Source organism: Camellia sinensis, chromosome 2 (genome assembly GCF_055761805.1).
Source record: "Camellia sinensis isolate YWXY chromosome 2, ASM5576180v1, whole genome shotgun sequence".
Taxonomy (NCBI): Eukaryota; Viridiplantae; Streptophyta; class Magnoliopsida; order Ericales; family Theaceae; genus Camellia; species Camellia sinensis.
This window is the reverse complement of record NC_138962.1, coordinates 151069425-151073696: the sequence shown is the minus strand read 5'-3', so window position 1 is coordinate 151073696 and position 4272 is coordinate 151069425. Positions and strand designations below refer to the sequence as shown.

Here is a 4272-nt window from a genome sequence, read left to right as displayed (position 1 = left end):
CTACTAACCATTTGGTCGCTGAAAGTCTTCATTTATTTTTTGCTACTAAACTATTTAGTCGCCTAAAGTTTTATATAGTTTTGGCTACTAAATTTTTAGTCACCAAAAATCTTTAGATTTTTTCTAGCTACCAAATATTTAGTGGCTAAAAACATTGATTTCCTTTTTGACTACCAATTGGTTAGTCACTAACAAATTCACTTTTTCTTTTTTGGCTGCTAAACATTTACTTGCCAAAAACTTTATTTAGTGTTTTTTTTATTATAATTTATTTATCCATAACCTGTATTTATTTCGTGCAACCAGCACCCTGTATATAAACAAAATAATACATATTTCTATTTCATTTCAACCATACAAAAATTTGGAGTTTTAACATCAAATTCTATACAAATCAAATATAATCCAACCCAAAATAATAATTCCATACAAACATATAATCATACAAAATAGATATCCTTTGTACACAAAATTCTACATCAAATGTCAGCAAGCATAAAAGAAAATCCATGAAGTATCAACAAGTAGCAATCTGTAGAGAGCTTCTGGCTCTGCGCTTCAAGGTACTTGTCGACACTGACAACGAACTCTATATTCCAAAACAGATCCAGAAGCTGTTGTGAGAAACAAAGAGGAGGTTTTTTCATTGAATTCATCTTGGGAAACTGATGTGATAGAAGACAAGTGATGATATTCTAGACTTCCATGGACTATAAATTTCCACTTTCTTTGGTGTAGCCTTCTCTCTACCAAATTACCACCCTGCATATATTATATGATGATCACTATAAGTATCCAATTTTCATCAAGAGAACACATAAACATCAAAGATATGAAAAAAATAAAAAATAAAAGAAAAAAAAGAAAAAGTTTCTACCAGTGCACAAGGCAAATACAACATGGTCTAGAAGAGATAGTATATAGACAGTCTTTCCCTTTATTTTTTTTTTATTTTTTATTTTTATTTCGTGGAGAGACTGATCCCCATGACTCAAACCATGCACAACGCTAGAAACATGTAGCACTTGTAATAGCTACAAGGCAGACACAACATGGTCTAGAAGAGATAACAGGTAGACAATCTTTCCCATTATTATTTATTTTTTTTGGAGTGACTGATTTTCATGACTCAAACCGTGCACAAAGCTAGAAATAGATACCACTTGCCATCGCTCCAAGTCATGACCTTTAAAGACCAAATATAATATGAAGAACTTTCTTAGGTTTAAGGGGACTTGTGTAAATATTTAATGTATCCCTCACTAGATTCCGTTTTAACAGAAGTATCATGAACTGGGTCGCCCTTTTAGTAAGTGATTGGAAAGTGGTGATTACCTTAGTCAAAAGAAATAGGGATACAGAAATGAGATCCACCAAAGCCATGTAAAGCACACCCTTTTGATGGCATGAGAGAAGTATCTTCTGTTGTTGTTCCTTCTCTCCATATGTGCTTCTTCCATGATGGCTTTGAGCTTCTGTCATATTCATAAAGATCCCCAATTGAACTGCAACAAAATAGTTTCATGCTTGGATTACATGGTGCTGTCACCATAAACTTGCAAATTGAAGAGAGCAAAAGTGCACTTTGATTCATAAATGACACTGGACATGTTGTCTATAGTAATATTCCAAAACATAACATCTCCAAATTTATTTAGTGTAAATTACGCTTTTCACCTATATAATTCGATCCAAATTTCACTTGGTCCCTATTGTTTCACTTTGTCCCTACACTTTAAGTTCAATTTCAATTTAGGTCATATGGTCCAAATTTCATTAATTGTTTCTGCATGTACCCATCAGGAGATAGACACGTGTCTCAATAACTTCCGACTTGAACGGAAAGACCAAATTGAAACTAGACTCAAAGTGGTATTACATATTGTTCAAATTTGAAATAATACTAAAGTAAAATTTGAGTCGAACTGCAAGGGCTAAAAGTGTAATTTACTCATTTATTTATGTCCTTCAGTGAGTGATTAAACACTAAAAAATCACAGTTTTCGTGCATAAGCTTCCCATCATTGCAGGATTTGGGAAGAATCAAATGTACAGTCTTATCCCATGTGTAGAGATGTTGCTTTACCATGAGTGGGTGACTAAACACTAATAAATAAATAAAACTAGGAGGTACTGGAAATTAGAAAAGGGAGAGAGGTCACACCTTAGGGTGAAAATTACTTCTGGTCTAACAGTAGCAGCATCAGCTATTGCTGCAACATTTGCACCGGGAGGTCGACCATGATTTGCAAAACAAAACATCCAAGTGAATATCCAAGTTTCTTCTTTCAAAAAAAAAAAAAAAGAAAAAAAAGAAAAAAAACTAAATTTATTGTATTTGCAGAACCAGAATTTAAGGGCTAAAATTAGCCGCAATGGCGTTTTATTGTACTAATGCAAGTCTTATCCCGACTAGTTCTAACAGTGATCCATTTTTTGTGCAGAAATAAAGTTTCCTGGTGGTGACGCGGCAAAATCAATGTCTTGTTAGTGGAGATTCAACTGAACAAAGTTTCTGTCATAAGGTAATTCAACTAATGTCTCCCACAAATATATGATCCCACTCTAGAAGAAAAAATTAATTAATTTTAAAAAAATACAAAGAAGAAGAAGAAGAAAATTTACTCACTCCCAATCATCTGAAATAACTCCGGATTTCAATTGGAACGTAGAATTTTGTTCTGCTTCTTGTTTTGTGCTGTGATCGACTGTTGGCATGAAATCAACCCAAACTGGCTGTGAATTTTCAGTCAGATGCATCTGGAAGAGGAAGATTTTCAGTTCCAATTTTAGTTATTTATAAGTCCATTTTCATCTACCAGAACATAAAGCAGTACTGTGATTGTGCCATAATTTGACATAGGTACCAACTAGACAATTAAAAACTTGCTAAAAAGATCAAATCCCAACCCCACCACCACCACCCCCACCACCTCTTTGTCCCTACAATAAGAACAAAATACAAGACACCAAGGGTTGGGCCCGGTGGATGAGACACTCCTCTATCAGATGTGATGCTCGGGTTCAAGTCTGACAACTGAATGATGCAGTGCCCCCTTCCCCTATTCCCCTCCTAGGATTGTTAAGAAAATAAAATAAAAACACATAACACATTATTACTGTCCAGAAAGGGAAGCTAACCACAATATATCTCATCAAACAAACATATATACATATATACACATACATACCTCAGATTTGGCAGCAAAGTTTTGCTGTTTCTCCCAACCTGTAAAACTGACTTCTTTTAAGTGATGAAAAAGGTGGTAAAATTAATACATTACTAGTTTAAATACATAATGTCAAAAAAAAAGCAATTTTAATATTCTCTGTGAGATTATATCCCAATTTTTTATGACCATGTTCCATGGGGCTTGGCTAATTATGCAGTGGTTTGATAAATTTGTCACTTGAGCATAGAATCAAACACTTGGTGGGCAAAAAACTTTAAGGGCTAGCATGGTGAGCATAGATTATTATTATTGTCTAACCAAATATGCCCAAAACACATATGCCCTTGTGGTTCAAAAGTGAACAAATAATGCCCATTAAGTTTGGACTGAAGTAAAAAATGGATGGAAATTGGGAGAATTCACAGCACATGTACACATGGTAATTGGATTAGGTGAGACAGTAGTAAAAAGACAAATTTAATGACATTCAAAATTTAATCAAGCAATGCAAGCCAACTGGAACCAAACATATAATGTGTATGACTAGAAAATTAACAGTAACCATTAATAGTCAGGAGGGGACTATGCATCAGTAAGTTTTTTTTCTATTAAAAAATAAAAATCCTTTTCCTCCTTCATTAGTTCACTAGTATTATAATACATAATAACACTCCTTGTACAGATCAAAACATGGACTCCATTCCGCAGGTAAATCCAAATTGAATGATACATAAAGCACTTTGCATATTACCTTGCCATGAATGCCGTTAGTCATTTTAGCATTAAGACTCTATTTACATTATCAATTATAACTCATTTCTCAATGATTAATTCAACAATTATGTTGATAGAATATATATAAAACCATCTAAATAATAGAAAACACCTATGACAACCTTACAGAAAATAAACCTACTTTGCTGTCCACATCTCTATGGTTATCAATCATTTCATCCTCTGTTATTAATCTTTCTAATTTTCTCACTTTACAGCAACAACTAACATCTATCCGATCCGAGTTTGGATAGAAAACAAATTAATACAGTTATTACATAACATAGGTTTAACTAACATAGGCTTTTGCATAGAGAAAAAAGAA

At 33.5% G+C, this 4272-nt stretch overlaps 1 long non-coding RNA gene across 2 annotated transcripts; it reads right to left on the bottom strand.

Moving 5' to 3' along the window:
• Positions 1 to 401: 401 nt before the first annotated feature.
• LOC145819705 (uncharacterized) lies at positions 402 to 3402 on the bottom strand. Of its 2 annotated transcripts, XR_014360471.1 has the most exons (4): positions 2630 to 3402; positions 2165 to 2213; positions 1336 to 1505; positions 402 to 762 (listed from the first exon to the last, which is right to left on the bottom strand). It is a non-coding gene; the product is annotated as an uncharacterized LOC145819705 (long non-coding RNA). The 2 variants fall into 2 exon arrangements; XR_014360470.1 differs by lacking the exon at positions 2630 to 3402 and having other exon boundaries at positions 2165 to 2524.
• Positions 3403 to 4272: the final 870 nt, after the last annotated feature.